This window comes from Saimiri boliviensis, chromosome 15 (assembly GCF_048565385.1).
Source record: "Saimiri boliviensis isolate mSaiBol1 chromosome 15, mSaiBol1.pri, whole genome shotgun sequence".
Lineage (NCBI taxonomy): Eukaryota > Metazoa > Chordata > Mammalia > Primates > Cebidae > Saimiri > Saimiri boliviensis.
This window is the reverse complement of record NC_133463.1, coordinates 11,029,825-11,047,739: the sequence shown is the minus strand read 5'-3', so window position 1 is coordinate 11,047,739 and position 17,915 is coordinate 11,029,825. Positions and strand designations below refer to the sequence as shown.

At 37.4% G+C, this 17,915-nt stretch overlaps 1 long non-coding RNA gene and 1 pseudogene across 1 annotated transcript in view; both read left to right on the top strand.

Moving 5' to 3' along the window:
* Positions 1-2,601: 2,601 nt before the first annotated feature.
* Positions 2,602-17,915, top strand: part of LOC141581425 (uncharacterized) — a 234,706-nt gene continuing 219,392 nt past the window's right edge. The window contains exon 1 of the long non-coding RNA XR_012514013.1: positions 2,602-3,709. This is a non-coding gene — a long non-coding RNA (uncharacterized LOC141581425). The remainder of the gene's footprint in view (positions 3,710-17,915) is intronic.
* LOC141581424 (large ribosomal subunit protein uL3-like) lies at positions 3,703-15,982 on the top strand (annotated as a pseudogene).

Below are 17,915 nucleotides of genomic sequence, written 5' to 3'. Positions count from 1 at the left end.
AGCCAGCAATCTTCACCTCAGGGAAGGGGTCTCACCAGAACCTGACCATGCTGGCATCCTGATCTCAGACTTCTAGCCTCCAGGACTGTGAGAAATATATTTTTGTAATAAGCCACCCAGTCTATAGTACTTTGTTATAACAGCTTAAACAGACTAAGAGAATTCTTACACAAGAAAGAGACAAGAACAGAAAATGATGTGATAGGATAAAATCTGTCTAAATCAAAGTTTTCAGGAAACTCTGTATTCCTTAGAATTTACTGGTGCTTATTTTTATTTGGAACCATGATGCCATATACAGGTTGAGCATTTCAACCTGAAAACCTGGAATCTGAAATTCAAAGTGCTTCAAAATCCAAAGCTTTTGATTGCTGACATGAAGGAAATGCTCATTGGGATATTTTGAATTCATATGTTTGTATTCGAGATGCTCAACACAAGTATTTGGATGTTCTTTACATTCTAAGCTTTCAGTGGAAAGAAACTTCCTATTTAGAAAGTGCTTCAATGAGATAGGGAAGAAATTATAAAACAAAATTATTGGCTTCATAAAATAAATTCATTTTTCAAGTTTATACCCAACTAGAATAAGGCCAAATAGGCAACTAATATTCATTAGAATCTGAGTAAAGAATAAACACTGGGCTAGATGCTGGGGTTACAAAGATGAGTTAGACATGTTCTGTGTCCTCAAGGCAGTATAGGGGATAGACAAATACGCCAGAAGATGCGATACTCGGCGTGGTGTGATGACTTCGGAAAGTCTCCCTTCGCCTGCCTTGTTTCTTTTCTGTCCTAAGTCCCCTACTGCATGTGCCTAGAAAATGCCATTATCTATCCTATTTCTAATTAAATCCACTCAGTCACTCAACACATATTCCTTGAATGCCTCCTAGTTGTCCAACTCTATTTATGTGCAAAGGATACAGCAATGAAGGAAACATGTATCCCATCATGGTGGAGTTAGATTCTCATAGGAGGCTGATAATACATTGATAGCATATTGGATAGTGATAAATGCAATAAAAGAAATCAAGATGATTAAGAATGATAGGAGGGTTAGAGTTTTAGACGCTTCAGAGAGGTTGTTGGGAAAGTTCTTCTGAGTAACCTAACGTTCATATAGAGAACTCGCAGCCTATAAGTCTGGGCTCCAAAACCTGCCAGGTACTTAGTGGAATGGAGCGAGTCCTACTTGTCTCTGCATCCCTGAGATTCAGCAGGGTTTGACACAAAGAAATTGCTCACTAACTATGTGTTGGGTAAATGGGTTTCAGAATGAAAAAACTCACTGTCATAACTTAGACATGGGTAGTGGCAATGGGGTGGGCTGGAGAGTAAGGATCTTGACAGTTGGAGACACACAGGGTCTAGGAGTGAGGTCAGAGCTCCAGGTCAGCCTGGGACTCAGTTCTGGAAGCCATCAGCACTGAGCATTCATCAGGTAGGCAGCAGGGTGTAGGGGATGTAGCTGGATATCAGTATCTTTAGTGAGGGTTGCCTCATAAGGCCGTGTAGGTTGTGCACTGAAAAACTCTAGGAAAATACCACAAAGTCAGTGTGCATGTGTGCTATAGAAATCTTTTGGCAGGTGGCAGTAAAACATCCTGCTGTGACATTCCATTAAGTGTCTTGGCAAAGGCTGCCTGGCGTATGCTAAAATGCATTCACAGGGTTTCAAAGGCACCACAGAGGAGACTGAGAGCCAGTGGCCAATCCTTTCAGGATTGCCTTCAGGTTCAGCTTTATGCCTAAACCTGGACTATTCGTCATGACTTCTCCTTCCAACTTTGTTATTTTGCAAAGTTGGAATTGTTACGGGAAATGTGGCTTTCTATGAGGACTGGCCCCTGCCTGATTTTTCAGACTACCTGGCACAACAATTCACAGCTGGACCCCTGGTGGCCTCACCTGTGGTTTCCAGGGTACCTTTACCTATCCCTGAGCTCGGTTGGCTTATGAGAATTAGGGATTGGCGACCTCCATCTTCTCTTCCACTTCAGTGCTTGTCCATTCAAAAGCTGTCCTTTAAACAGAACTGAATGGGTTGGCCTAGGACTGGTCACTGGGCTCCTAAATTTGCCACCTGAGTTTGTCTGCTTACACTGTGAGCCCCTGCCTCCAGGAATGTTGGATGGGCAGCTGGTTCCTGCCATCCCACTCTGTTCTCCACGAGCTGACTTTAAGCATAAAGTAGGCAGCATTTTCCCTAAGTCTGTTAATTACTTAGCTAGTATAGTGGTGTATTTTCTGGGATTACAGCTCTATCCTGAATCCAGTTTCTGCAAGCAGAGTCATGCAAGTCTAGTCTTGGGAGCCTTGGGTCCTGTCCCATTTCTAGCCTGGGGTGCAGGGCCCTGATACTCATGGACAGGTTTGTTTCTTTGGTGCCTGGGTCACTGCAGGCACAGAGGTGCCTTTGTGTTAACCAGAAAACAGCGCTATGAAGAAATACACACATTTATCTATATAGATTTACATATAAAATATATTATAAAAACATATATTTTGATGTATGATATATATGTTTTCTTCTAGTTTCTTTAGTGAGGATGTAAATAATATGAAAATGTATTAAGTGTTTGCAAAACTAAGGTCACATTAAATATGCCATTTTTGAACTTTTAATTAACATTGGCTTAAGATTTCTTTTGCCATTAAATATTTGTTGACAATGCACTTTTAATATGGGTGTATAAAACCCTATCATGTGAAGAATATACCACAATTTATTTAGCCCATTCCTAATTGTTGGCCATCTGAGTTTTAAGTTTTTGTTATTATAAATGATGCTAGGGCTTTGTGAACCTTTGATTGCATTTTTGACATTTTCATCATGGGATTATTATGAATACTCAGCCTTTGGAAACAGTGAGGCTCTCTTTGGTCCTCTAGTCAGAGGTTTTCTTCACTGCCTGGTGCAAATTAATTTCACATTGACATTTGACTGGGTTTAGATTTCTATTTCTTTATCAGCGTTAATGGAGTAAATCATTCAAGAACAACCAAGTGTGTGCATTATCCTTTCTTGCTAATTGATACTCACCAAGCTGTCTCACACATATAAAAATGTCCCTTCAGGGACTGGCTCAGAGAGGGAGTGGGGTCATTAAAAAGCATGTAGTTGGGAAAGTCTGAGGGGACATTGTGGTCCCAGTGCGTGATTGGTGTATCCTGTGCTGTCTCCCAAGAACTAGTGCTATCTTTATTCCCAGTCTTCAAGATTGAGAGTCTAAAAGAACTTAACTGTAATGTCTTCACTGAATCCTGCTAGAAACTCAGTAGAGTGGGTGGGTGCTTTTTATGGGTTAAATTGTGCCTTCCTCCCCAAAAGATCCATTTATGTCCTAACCTACAGTAACTCAAAATGTGGCTTTACATGGAGAAAGGGTCTTTACAGAGGTAATCATATTAAAATGAGGACATTAGGGCAGATTTAAATACATATAACTGGTGTCCTTATAAAAAGGAGAAATTTGGTCTTGGGAAAGATATTCCATTTTATTGTCTGTCTTCCCAAAGAGAGGGCTGTGTGAAGAGACATAGGGAGATGACAGCTATGTGAAGACTGAAGTGATGCTGCCACAAGCCAAGAAATGTCTGGGGCTACTAAAAGCTGGAAAAAACAAGGAAGAATCTCTCCTCTACAGACTTCAGAGGGTGCAGAGCCTGATGATACTTTGATTTTAGACTTTCAGCATCCAGAACTGTGAGTAAATACATTTCTTTTTTTCTTAGTGACTTAGTTCTTGATACTTGGTTGTGGCAACTCTAGACAACTAATACACTACTTCTGTGCTATGACTAGTGACACCACCAGTACTTGACCAGGGAGTTTTAGACTGTGGTACTTCTAACAGAGTAGCTGCTGATATATGGTGTATCCATCCATCCATCCATTTATTTCTTCAAGTGATAAACACTTATTTAGTATCAGCTGGCTTCCTCATATCTTAATTTCTAAGGAACCAGTGCCATAAACACCATTTGACTATTTGGCTCAGTCATAGTACTAAATTTCAGGGATTTTTTTTTCCTCTTTGCCTATAACTTAGTGGCCAAACAAAATATTTTTACAAGGAAGCTATACCTATGTCAGCCCTCTTTCTCCCACTGCCTGGCCATTGTACATGTTATTTGATGATACATGATCCTTTATTGCCTGGTGGTTCTGCCTGTTTACCCCATCTTAACTCAGTGATGTTTGACCCAACTCAAGTTGATCAGTTCAGTATACTTCCACCCACAATAAACAAGTCTTTACTTTATTATCCCCTTTATTACCTTTTATTTGACAGGAGAAATATGTCTACTCATTGTATATAGAGCCCTGCAGTTAAGCAAAGACATCACTTTCTTTATGCAGAAACAGTTTATTCCTTGATAGTAGTAACCAGATTCTCTCCTATAATCTGCTAAGGTTTAGCATGGAAATGAGCACACAATACTAGTTTAATATATATTTGACAATAAACAGTCTATGGTTTCTGTGATCCTATTTGTTTCAGACAGAATGGGGCTGAGTTTCTTGCTTAAGCTGGTATCTTTCCAAATCTTCATTTTGTCCCCTAAAATGTGTCACTGTACGTGGGGATTTGGGTTAGTATTTATTGCATGGTGGCCATGGAGAATCATCAAAGGTCTAATTCACTGATTCTGGTGCAGCCTAGCTGGTTAAGACAAAGCCTTGACCTCCAGTTCCCAACTCTCATGCTTATGAGCTGTGTGATTTGGGGAAAGTAATTAATTCTGCCAAACCCTGATGTGTTCTCTGTAAAACAAGAATCATATAATAATACTTACCTCAGTAAATCATGCCTACTCAATGAAATAATGGGTTTAGACTAAGAAGCACGGTAACTGGCCTCATAGTGAGTGCCTGATGTTACAGCACCCTATTATTACTTAGTAGAGCCCAGCATTGTATTTCCAGGTGTTGTCTGATGACTAGGAGACCGTCATTCATTTCAGGTCCTTCAGGGTAGTCACATGCCAATAGAGTGTTCTGGCAGCCATTGGGCTGGGCTGTATGCAGATCTGGAGCTACAGGCTCACCTCATGGCCTCTTAAAACATTCAAAATTCCAGGGGCTTTTGCATTTTAACCCTTAGCCTTTAATTTAGTTTAACATGTTTCTTTTATCTACCTCTCCTACCTCAGCTTCTGGGCTGTTGGCAAAAGGTAATGAGACAAAATCAGGTGCTGCTAGGGCCTTGTTTCAGTTCCTCTTTATTTTTCTCCACCAACATTTATATCTTATATTAATTTTTATTTTCATAAAATTCTCCTGCCAGTTGTATTACAGCATTGCATGTAGACATTATCTTCAATAGAATGAAACATTTTCAATAACTGTCTTAAGAGCAATACTTTCAACTTTAGGTCTGTGAAAAAGGCAACAGCCATGTTCCACATTTACCTCATTTTGCTAAGTCACTTATAGAAGTTATTTCTTTAGCCTTGGAGATTTATAGAGGGTAACTTTATGAGCAACAGAAAAATAGTCCCAAGGCAGAAAAGCCTTATGTAACCATGGTAAACACCAAAATAGCACATAAGTTACTGAATAGAAAGACACTGTAATGTGAAGTGGTTTATTATGTCACACAGCATCAAATTTTCAATGGGCTTTATAATAAAGATAGCAAGAGCAATAGTTTTCAATTAAATTATGAGCATAAAATCTACCTCAATCGTGCTAATAGAAAACCCTAATGTTGATCCTGGCATAACTTCTAAATGTTTAAACATTTATGCTTTTCATTAGTCATAATCACCGTGAACACTTGAGCATTATCCATAAAAGTAGACTTTCTTGCAGATGCCAAAAGCTAAAGCAAGAGCAGTCAAAGATTCTAAATGTAATACGATGTCAGGTAGAAATATGAGGCCATAGAAACATTCATTTCTTGTAGGCTTGCAGCTCTCAGGAGCTATTGGTAGCCTATTCTATGTATTCGTTTATTTATTAGCTTCATTTGTTAGTATAATCTTATAATCTGGGGCATTTCTGTGAATAGTTTCATTTATTACGATGCCTTCTAATGTGGGAGCATTTCTGTGATACTAAATAGTCCTGCAAATGGTTTTAAACCTGCTATTATGTTCCTAAGACTTCTGACCTCCATTTCCCTCAACAAATCTTTCAAACCTCTCAATATAAGTGGCTGTGGAGCTTGGAAGTTGGGAAATGTAAAGATGCAAGTCATATAGGGCAAGCAGTGGAACTTTTCTCTAATGTGCTTCAGACTGACTGGAATGAAAGAACGCTGCAGATTTTTCTTCAGACTAGCTGTAAGTGGAGGTGAGCTGGGTGAAGCATTCATGAAGTGAATAATCCAACCCTCAGAGGGTAAAAGGAGATGTTAAAACTATTGTCTTCTGACCTATGCCAAGACTTTATTCCAGAGGTGAGATGCCTGTGAGGTTATGGAGTAGACATTCTATTCTTGGATGTCCTTTATTGTATCATTGTATAGTTGCTGCAAACAAAATTTCCCGATACTTCCCTCTCTCTGTTTCATGGCAAATTTTCAGTGTTATCCTTGATATTTAAGGTATAAATCAGACTAATGTTTTAAAATGACTTCTGACTTGCAGCCTTGTAAGCTCTCAATACAATACTTAGGAAACAATGCAAAATGGGAAAACTCAGAATTCCATGGAAAATTAAAGCAGGCAGGGAAATATGACCAGAATTTGGGTAGAATTTTCAACAACAAAGCAGATGTATAACTAAAGCTGTATAACTAAAATATTAAAGTAGGCCATGATATATTCTTAGCCTCATAAAACAAAGGAGCGTCACTTTCCTTGAAATGGCTAGAAACATAATTTCTCTCTCCCCACCACTTTATGACTGCATCTGTATCAGGGACCCTGACGGGGCCTGGTATATCTAAAGTAGCAACAAGAACATCAACAACATCCACAGACAAAAACAAAACAAACAAGAAATACATCAGCTATTGAGTGAAGGCAGAATACTGTCCTCCTCCTCCCCAACGGGCAGGTGCTTTGTGAATTAGCCTCAGTCCAGCACTGTGGAATAGTTCGTGAGGAAGGCCTGGTAGATGTCCCCTCACTTGAGGACTAGGGTTCCTATATGCCAAGAGTTATAGAGAATACTGATTTAAAACAAAAAAACAAAAAAACAAAAAAAAAAAAAACACAAAAAAAACCCTTGGCTCTAAAATGAGTTTATGTATACAAATATTTTTTTCATATATTTCATCAGAGTAGAGGCTAGTCTATGTAAAAAAAAATATATTCTTTTAAAAAGGCTTGAGAAACCTAGATGCATGAATGTCAAAGCAGACTTTTATAAAACTCAATGGAAAAAAAGGGGATTAGGTAATTGTATTGAGAGTTTGGAGACAATTAGAATTATCTTGGTCTTTATTCATACTACAGCCTCCATATATGGAATGCATAATGAGTAGGGAAGGAAGGAAGGGAACAACATAAGGAGCTTTGAAAGCACAAGGTTTTCCCAAAGATGATGAGATGTACTGAGAGCGTCTCAGATTTCTCAACAACACTGGGGCCTAAGTATCTCAAAGAGTATCCTCAAGGGCTTATTTATTTGTTTATTTATTTGCTTTAAAAAAACCACAACATAAAACTTTTGAAAGCCTCATATGTACTTGGTACCTGTGGTACAACAGTTAAATTACAAGGGGGTATCCACTCCTCTTGTCCTACCAGGTTACATCCCTGGATTATTGGATGTGAGGGTCATTCTTGACCCCTCTGCTCTAGCCACACTATTCTGCTCAGAGGGCATGTAGGTTAATAAAGTTCTAACTGGAAAGCAGTGCTACTCCGACTGTGCAAAACAAATGTTCCAAATAGGTAGAGAGTGGAGGTCTTCTTTTGGTATAGCCCTGTATGAATGCTGCTGTGCACTGGAAATTCACCTGCAAATCGCACTAATTAACCTTTGAGGTGGAACCAAGGGAAATTTATACATTGACCAAATCTCTCCAGAAATATATTGAAAAAAATTCCTTTAGTTTTTTGGGTATGTACAAATGGGAACATTATCCTGAAGACTCATTGGAACAGTAAACCTCCTAAAATGTTTTATCATGAGAAGTATAAGACTATTTGGGATGTCTTCTAGAGGAATATCCATCAATAGGAGGAAAAAGGAAAAAAAAAAAAAACCCTCTAGGAAACAAGTCCAGAAAGCAATGAGACGAGAATGTGTTGTACAGATTAGAATTATTTCTTTTGACATTGATAGAAAGTCTAATTAGAAAATGGTTAGAGCAAAAAGGGAATTAAATAACTCCCCTAAACAAAACATTCAGGGGTATACTGGCTTTATAGTCTGGAGGGGCCCAAGTAGGGTTCTCATAAATTGATTTCTCACTGTCTATATCTTGAGGAGGAGAGCCATCTTCCTCTCTCTGTGTTCTATCCTCAGAGAACCTTCTCCTTTAGAGTACAAGGATGGCACAAAAAGGCCAGCCACACTTTTAGATTCTGCCTCTCTGGAAACAGAGCAGCCGCCCCTCACCCAGCACATTTCCTTGTGGTCTCACTGGCTGCCTGGGTCATGTGCTCATCCTGGAAACAGTCACTGGGACTGGAGATTGTCCAGCTGATTGGCTTTAGCCTGACTCCTGTCCTTCCCGGAGACTTGCCAGGTCACAAAGACTAGAGTAAATACCCAAGATAAATCAGGAGCCTTTGTTTAAAAAGGTAGAAATGAAAACCAAGTAGTCAAACAGCAAAGATCCACTACTTACAGTGAGATTAAAATGAAACAGAGAACAATCAGATTCAGGAAAAAATAAAATTAAAACAGAATAAAGTATAATATACAAGGACTGTAAAATAGTAATAAAGAATGTCAGAATCAAAATTTGTATTGAATCTAGTAAAGAGAAGTGAAGGGAGATGAAAATTAAGTAGTGTTATGAAAAAAATTAAGAAAGCAGACAAAAAGGAAAAGAAGATATGATATAAAAGGCAGAGAAGAGAAATTCAACTTAGAAATTATAGATGTTCTTGAGGAAGAATTCAGAACAATGAACACAGATGTACTTTTGCATAATTGAAAAAGACCTCCCAGACACTATGAAAAAATGTGTATCTAGGTCAGAGTGCTTATTATAGTCCAGAAAATGCTAATGAAAAAAGACTCCCACCTAGATATAGTCCAGTTAAAGTTTTCAATTACCAGCATAAAGAAGAATTAAAATTATTTAGACAGAAAAAATAGGCTATCCACAGAGAAATAAAAGGAATTCTGGCCTGATTACCAACTTCTAGAAAATAATGGAGTTTGTATTATATCCAGAATTTTGAGAGAGTAATGTTGTGACCCAGAAATTTTATAGTCAGCTAAATTGTTATTTAAGTATGTAAAACATAAACATGACTTTAATCAAAAGATATGATATTTAACTGCATATGTTAAAACAAAATTACTTGTAGACACACTTCAGCTAACTGAGAATTGTATCAAAATACAAATCATAAAGTGGAAATGTATGACATATACTGTAGATGAAATATTTCTCCCCCAACTCCATATATTGAATTCCTAATTCCCATTGTGATGATAGTTGAAGGTGAGACTCTTGAAAGGTAATTATGTTTGAATGAGGTCCTGGGGTTACAGTTTATAAGGGGATGAAGAGACTACAGCTTTCTCTCTCTATCTCATATGAGATACAGCAAGAAGATGACAGTCTAAACCAGGAGGAAGGGCCTCATCAAACACCTGACCCTACTCACATCCTGATCTTGGGCTTCTAGGCCCCAGGACTGTAAGAAATAAATGTTTGCTGTTTGAGCCACCTATGCTGTGGTATCCTGTTACAGAAGCCCAAACTGACTAAGGCAGTCTGTAAAGATTGATGGTGGGAACTGGTAACTGCAGTCCAGAGTCATCTAAAAAGTTGTAATTATGGTTCTAAGAATGGGAAAAAACTGGAAGCATTCCCCTTGAAAACCAGCACATGACAAGGATGTTCTCTCTCACCACTCCTATTCAACATAATAGTGGAAGTTCTGGCCAAGGCAATCAGGCAAGATAAAGAAATAAACGGTATTCAAATAGAAAAAGAGGAAGTCAAATTGTCTCTGTTTGCAGATGACATGATTGTGTATTTAGAAAACCCCATATTCTCAGCCCCAAATCTTAAGTTGATAAGCAACTTGAGCAAAGTCTCAGGATACAAAATCAATGTGCAAAAATCACAAGCATTCCTATACACCAATAATAGACAAACAGAAAGCCAGATCATAAATAAAATCTCATTCACAATTGCTACAAAGAGAAAAAGCAACCTAGGAATACAACTTTAAAGGGATGTGAAGAACCGCTTCAAGAGAACTACAAAAGTATATTGTGAAATATAGAAGGTTATATGCATGTCCAGGGTAGACACATGCTTAGATAATACCTAAGAAGATTTGCAACTTTCATCACAGGCTCAGTGCAAGCCTGGTTATGTTTTGAAGGAGCACTGTGGCTCAGAACCAATCTGTAAAGACAAGGAAAATGTCTTTTGTTTTTTATTTTATATTTATCTCCTAAAATTCAAGGGAATCTCTCTCAAAACACTAGGTAAAGAACCAATAACTACGGACCACAAGAAATAGTCTTTGGAAGAATTATTTGAGATAGTCATTAAATAAATGGACAATTACAGCCTTTAACAATCAAAAAACACAGCAAACTTTGGGGAAGGCTCTTAATCTGATTTACAGAGTTACCACATTATAATATTCAAATGTCTGATTTTCAACAAAAAACATCACAAGGCATACAAAGGATCAGAAAAGAATGAGTCATCTAAGGAAACAACATAAATTGATGGAAACCATCCCTAAGGAATTCCAACTTCAGACTTACTAGAAAAAGACTTTACAACAACTGTATTAAATATGATCAAAAATCTAATTTAAAACATGGACAAATGGAAATTAGGAAAGCAATGTATAAAGAAACTGAACATATCAATAAAGTGAAATTATAAAAAGGAAGGAAACAGAAGTTCTGGAGCTGAAAAGTGCAATAACTGAAATAAAAAATTCACTAAAAGTGTTCAGTAGCAAAGTTGAGTGGACAAAAGAAAAATTCAGCAAGCTTCAAGATAAAATAATTAAAGTTATCAAATATGAGGAGCAAAAAGAAAAAGCATGAAGAAAACTAAATAGAGAGTAAAATACCTGTGGTATACCCTCAGGTAACCAACATATGCATTATGGGGGTCACAGAAGAAAAGAGAAAGAAAGAGGCAGAAAGCGTATTTTAACAACAGTGGCAGAAAACTCCTCAAATTTGATGTAAGATATGAGTCTGCAAATCTAAGAGCTCAGTAAACTCCAAGCAGGATAACCTCAATGAGAGTCACACTAACACACATTAAAATCAAACTGTCAAAAGTCAAAGACAAGAAAAGAATCGTAAACACAGAAAGAAAAGAGCAACTTGTCACATACAAGGTATTTTCTGTAAGATAACTGATTTCTCATGAGAAATCAAAGAGGACAGAAGACATTGGGATAACATTTAAAGTGGAGAAAGAAAATAAACTTTCAACTGATATTTTCATATCTGGAAAAACTGTTCTTCAAAAATGAGGGACAAATTAAGACATTTCCAGATATACAAAACGTAGACCTGCTGTATTAACCATATCTTTTAATTTTGATGTTTTGACATCTGACATCTTATTGACCCTGGAGAGACTGCCCCTCCCTCAGCTTGCCAATTCCTAGAAATAGAAAACGATTTACTTGTGAGCATGGGTTTTATATAAACTAACCAATAGAGAGCCTTCCTTTCCCAGTTCCTCTATCAGGCTCTTAACACTCTGGGCCAATAGTCCCCTACACTAATCATCCCAGGGTCAAGTATCAAACAATGCAAGACAGCCTGTACGCTATAGGACCCACTGAAATCATTCAAACTAGTCAGTTCTAAGTCTCCTTACTCTATTTCAACTGCTCCTTCACACAGAAACCTCAGTAAAGGTTCTTGCTCATGTTTTCCTCTGTTCCTTCTTACTTCCTGACACATCCTGATGCTTCCTTGTACATCCCTCTATGATGAGGTGTGCTCCTTCCCCTTGGGGACTATGAGTAACAAACTACATTTTTAATAACAATCATGTCCTGATCTTTTGGCCTTGTCATACCTGAATACCAAAACCTATAAATCTGCATTTTAAAACACCTGTCTTAAGAAGAAATGCTAAAGAATTTTCTTTAAGTTGAAATGAAAGGACACTACAATAGTTTAACTCATAGCCATACTGAAGAGATAAAGATCTTCAGTGAAGAATACATGAGCAAATCAAAAAGTTAGTATTGGTATAATTTTGATTTGTAACTTCACTTTTTATTTCCTCAAGAATTTAAAAGACAAAAACATAAAATAACTATAAATTGGTTATGGAGTAAACAATCTATAAAGATACACCTAACAACAGCAACATAATACACACAGTGTGTGTAAACTATTGCTATTAAGCTGGTATTCAAATAGGTGTTATAAATTTAGAATGTTAAATGTAATTCCCATTGTAACCACAGATAAAATATCTAAAAAACTGTGTGTAGAAGTTAGTGATAATGTAATAAAAATGGTTCACTACCAAAAAAATCAAATAACAAAAGGTATTAATGGAGGAAATAGGAATAAAATATTTATAGGACATAGAAAACAAATAGCAAAATGGCAGAAGTAAGTCCTTATCAATAATTACTTTAAATGTAAATTAATTAAACTTTCTAATCAAACAGCAATACTAGTAGAAGGAAGAAACAAACAACAATAAAACATCATCCCACTATATGCAGTCTCCAAGAGATTCACTTTAGAACCTAAAGATAAATTGATTGAAAGTGAAGGGATAAAAAAGATGTTCAAAGCAAATAGTGAGCATAAAAGAGCTGATATGAATATATTAATCCAGCCAAAAACTTTTATTTAAAAACTGTTATAAGAAACAAAGGCAAACATTCACTGTTGCCAAAAGAGTCCATTCTTGGAAAACAAATAAGAATTAAACCAGTATTCACCAGACTACAGAGTCTCAAAACATATGAAATAAATATCGCCAGAATTGGAGGGAGAAATAGTTCTACAGTAATAGAAGATTTAATGCATCATGTTCATTAATAGATGGAACATCTTGGGATCAATAAAGAAATAAAAGATGTAAATAATGCTATAAATCAGCTGGACTAACAGACATGTACAGCATACCTTTCCCAATAATGGCAGAATACACATTCTTCTCAAATGCACATAAAACATTCTCCAGGATAGGCCTGGTGCAGTGGCTCATGCCTGTAATCCCAGAACTTTGGGAGGCTGAGGTGGGCAAATTACTAGGTCAGGAGGTCAAGATCATCACGGCTAACATGGTGAAACTCCGTCTCTACTAAAAATACAAAAATTAGCCAGGCATGGAGGCATGCGCCTGTAGTCCCAGCTACTCGGGAGGCTGAGGCAGGAGAATTGCTTGAACCCAGTAGGCAGAGATTGCAGTGAGCTGAGATCACACCACTGCACTCTAGCCTGGGTGACAGAGCAAGACTACATCTCAAACAAGCAAACACAAACAAATCAAAAGAACATTCACCAGGATAATCTATATGTTAGGCCACAAGAAAAGTACCAAAATAAACTTTAAAAGATCAAAATCATACAAAATATTTTTTTATGATCACAATGGGATGAAGCCAGAAATCAATAACAGAAGAAAAACTTAAAAACTTAAAAATATGTGATAGGCCAAGCATGGTGATTCATGCCTGTAATCCCAGCACCTTGGAAGGTCAAGGCAGGTGAATGACTTGAAATCAGGAGTTTGAGACCAGCCTGGCCAAGATAGTGCCACTGCATTGCACCCTGGGCAACGGACTGAGACTCCATCTCAAAAAAAAAAAAAAGACTTAATATTGTTAGAATGTCAAGACTAGTAAAGATCTAAGTGACATACAGATTAAATATAATCTGCATAAAAATTCCAAAAGCTTTTTCCTTTGTACAAATGCAAAAGGCTTAAGTGACTACTAATTTACTCATTGCCTTTGTAGATTTTTCTATTCTGGATCTTCCTATGAATGGAATTATATAATATGTGGTTTTTTGTGACAGCTTTTTGGAGGTGGTAAAATATTAAATCTAAAGGAGTGGTAAGTTAAGAAAGTATATTGTATTCCAAAGAATTGTCACTTAAAGATACTGCTATATTATTTACCTAAATGCCAATATAGGAATTAAAATGGCAAGCTGATAATATCATATTAGTATTTACACTGAATGTAAATGGATTAAAAATCAAATTACAAAGTAAAATTATCAGACTATATTAAAGCAAGGCCTATTTGTATGTTGTCTCCAACAGACACAATCTAAATACAATGACAGAGATAAATTAAAAGTAAAAAGAAAAATACATCTAGAAAACACTAATCATGAAAAAGTTGGGTGGCTATATTAGTGACAGAAAATATGGGTTTCAGAAAAAGAGTTGTTTGGCCACTTTATAATGATAAAGATTCAGTTAATCATGAAGCTAAAACAATTACAAATGTATAAGTATTTAATAGCTTAAAAATATATGAAGTAACATAGCTAAAGCAAGATATGAGCCTTAGTAATTGATAGAGTAATGAGATAAAAGTTAGAATAATACAAAAGATTTTAGCTCTACTGGTGGAATATGCCAGCCTGATGTCTCACAGAAAGTTCTCTGCTCCCAGACGTGGGTCCCTGGGCTTCCTGCCTCTGAAGCGCAGCAGCAAGCATTGTGGGAAGGTGAAGACTTCCCCAGGATGACCCTTTCAAGCTGGTCCACCTCACAGCCTTCCTGGAATACAAGGCTGGCATGACCCACATCATGTAGGACATTGACAGGCCAGGATCCAAGGTGAACAAAAGGAGGTGTAGCCACTGTGACCACTGTGGTGACACCATCTATGGTGGTTGTGGGCATTGCGGACTACATGGAAACTCCTCAAGGCCTCCAGACCTTCAAGACCATCTTCGCTGAGCATATCAGCAGTGAGTGCAAGAGTCGTTTCTGTAAGAACTGGCATGAATCTAAGAAGAAGAATTTCACCAAGTACTGCAAGAAATGGCAGGATGAGGATGGTAAGAACTGGAGAAGGACGTCAGCAGCATGAAGAAGTACTGCCAAGTCATCCGCGTCATTGCCCACACGCAGATGCGTCTGCTTCCTCTGCACCAGAAGAAGGCTCACCTGATGGAGATTCAGGTGAACGGAGGCACTGTGGCCAAGGAGCTGGACTGGGCCTGTGAGAGGCTGGAGCAGCAGGTAACAGTGAACCAAATGTTTGGGCAGGATGAGATGATCAACGTCATTGGGGTGACTAAGGGCAAAGGCTACAAAGGGGTCACCAGTCGTTGGCACACCAAGAAGCTGCCCCACAAGACCCACTGAGGCCTGCACAAGGTGGCTTGTATTAGGGCATAGCATCCTGCCTGTGTGGCCTTCTCTGTGGCACATGCTGAGCAAAAAGGCTACCATCACCACACTGAGATCAACAAGAAGATCTATAAGATTGGCCAGGGGTACCTTATCAAGGATGGCAAGCTAATCAAGAACAATGCCTCCACTGACTATGACCTGTCTGACAAGAGCATCAACCCTCTGGGTGGCTTTGTCTACTATGGTGAAGTGACCAATGACTTTGTCATGCTAAAAGGCTGTATGGCGGGAACCAAGAAACGACGGCTCAACCTCTGCAAGTCCTTGCTGATGCAGACTAAGCGGCGGGCTCTGGAGAAGATTGACTTTAAGTTCATTGACACCACCTCCAAGTTTGACCATGGCCACTTCCAGACCACGGAGGGTAAGAAAGCATTCATGGGACCAAGCAAGAAAGACTGAATTGCAAAGGGAGAAGGAGCTTAATGCCAGGAACAGATTTTGCAGTTGGTGGGGTCTCAATAAAAGTTATTTTCCACTGGAAAAAAAAAAAAGATTTTAGTAACACTAGAATCCACCCTGACCCATATGTAATACTACAAAATTCATACTCTTTCACATGCACATGGAAAGTTAAGCAAGGTATAGCATAAAATTTCACAATGTATGCTTTTTAACATCAGTAGGATTATTTTATAAATCCATAGCAATAAAATTTTAATAACCTATTATTTTGATATTTAAAAACAGACTATAAATAAACCATGAGCCAAATAAATCACAGAAAGAATTAGAAATTATTTTGCATTAAATTATAATGAAAATGAAAAATACTAATATATCAAAATTTGTGAGCAGCAGTTAAAAATGCTTAGACATTTATAATTTTGAAATTCAGAAAAATTAAAATTGATCTAATTTTCTACTTTTAGAATGCAGAAAAAAATATTAAAATTACCCCAAAATCAATGGCATGAAAAAATAAAGATAGAGAATAAATCAAATAAATAGGAAATGGTTAAACTGTAGCGGAAATTGACAAAGCCAGAAGTCAGTTTTGAAAAAGATTAATGAATGCCAGCAAGATCAAGAAGAAAAACTAAAAAAAAAAAAGTTATTATTTTAAAAACCACAAATTATTTATAATAAATAAGAAAGTAGATTTTGTAACATAAAGGAGTATTTTGAGCAACTTTATGCCATTCGGTAACAGCGTAAAAATAGAAATTCTTGAAAATCACAACTGTCAAAACATATACAGATGAAATAAAAATCTAAGCAAACCTATACATATTAAAGGAATCAGATTTATTGTGAAACTCTTTCCTCACTGACCTCTTCAAACCTGAAGTGTTTGATTGTCAAACACTTGAAAGGGATAAAAACAGTCTAATGTATACTCTTTAGAAAATAATGAAAGGTGAATTTCCTCCCATCTAGCTTTATGTGGGCAGAATAACCCTAATATCAAGAATTAACAAACACATTATAAAGAATCTAGAATAGTCAAAAATTCTGAGTTTATACTCTCTGACTTGAAGACCAATAACCAAGACCATCATATTGGCATAGGAATATTAAAATATATTCCTAGGACAGAATCAAGTTCAGAAATATTTTTCTTTATACAATAAACTAATTTCAACAAAGATGTTAAAGTAATTCCATGGAAAACCAATCTGTTCCATAAGTGAAGGCAGAAAAACTGAACATCTACACAGTAAAAAATAAACCTTGAACTCAACCTCAACTCATATACAAATCAATGTAACAAAAATTCGTATGTTAAGTTCCTAGCCCCAAGCAACTAAAAATATGACTGTATTTGGAGATAGGACCTTTAAAAAAGTAACTAAGGAAAAATGTGTTCCCATGTTTGGGCCTTAATCCAATGACAGATGTTATTCTAAGAAGCAAAGATTAGGAGATGGCCAGGGCGCAGAGCGGTGATGGTATAAAGCCCTGCAGAACTATGAGAAAATTAACGTCTCTTAAGGTATGATTTATTTCGAGGCAAAATTCCTCAACTGTGAATCTACAAAATGAGACATAGTGTTTTTAAAATACCAAAAGAGAGGCATTTCCATACCAAAAGGGGAAAATCAGAAATAAGAAATAAGTGATGGGTCCCAAGCAAGTCACAAACCTAGCAAGTCAAATTTCATTACATTTAAAGGCTCAGGAATAATTCTGTGGCTCCAGGCTCACTGGGGTGGCTCTGTCTTCTGAGATGATCAGGGCAAAGATCCTGCTCACCCCCCACCAGTTCTGGGCAGTGGCCCTGATACTTCTGGAATTTAGGAGGAGACAGCACTCTACCCCAAGCCAGTGCCCTCTGAGCCTGTGGTGGGGGCAGTAGCAGTTTTATGGATGTCTGGACTGCCTTCTGGGTCATTCTTGCTTTTTCTGGAAGGATTACACGTGTTCACAGCCAAAGAGCTCTATTGGATCAGTCTGTAGAATCCCAGAAGTCAAACAGTCTTCTTT